Source organism: Nanorana parkeri, unplaced genomic scaffold, assembly GCF_000935625.1.
Source record: "Nanorana parkeri isolate BGI_ZX_2015 unplaced genomic scaffold, ASM93562v1 scaffold977, whole genome shotgun sequence".
Lineage (NCBI taxonomy): Eukaryota > Metazoa > Chordata > Amphibia > Anura > Dicroglossidae > Nanorana > Nanorana parkeri.
The window spans coordinates 475,746-476,136 of NW_017307245.1; the positions used below are offsets into that span (position 1 = coordinate 475,746).

The window sequence follows — 391 nt, forward strand, 5'->3', positions numbered from 1 at the left end:
CCATCCCCCCACCACCACTAGGAGATCAATCCCCAGCATTCTCCTACCTGCAGCGCTGCTCCTGTCTGCTCAACGTCCTCTCCTGCTCTGTCCCTGCACACTCTGCTCCTGTACACAGAGCCCGCCCCCCCCTCCTTCACTGTATGAGTGCCACACAGGGCAACCAATGGGCAGCCGCCCACTCTACTCCCACTCCTCCCCTGTGCTGTGAACCTGAGAACTCCACTTCTGCCCGCTGTTAGTACAGCACAATGCAGCCCCTGCAGAGAGACCGAGCCGCTTGTGTGATAAGGGGGGAAGGAGGGGGAGGGGGGGGTTATAAATGAAATTTTCAGGGATGCATTCAAGACGGGGTGATGCGTCTTAGCATGCAATAATATATCCGGAGAGG

At 57.5% G+C, this 391-nt stretch overlaps 1 protein-coding gene across 1 annotated transcript in view; it reads right to left on the reverse strand.

Annotated features, from left to right (window-relative positions):
* The window catches only part of LOC108795526 (calcipressin-2-like), a 95,558-nt gene extending 95,428 nt beyond the window's left edge, over positions 1-130 (reverse strand). The window contains exon 1 of the mRNA XM_018566806.1: positions 48-130. The gene's annotated coding sequence lies outside the window, so the exon portion shown is untranslated. The remainder of the gene's footprint in view (positions 1-47) is intronic.
* Positions 131-391: the final 261 nt, after the last annotated feature.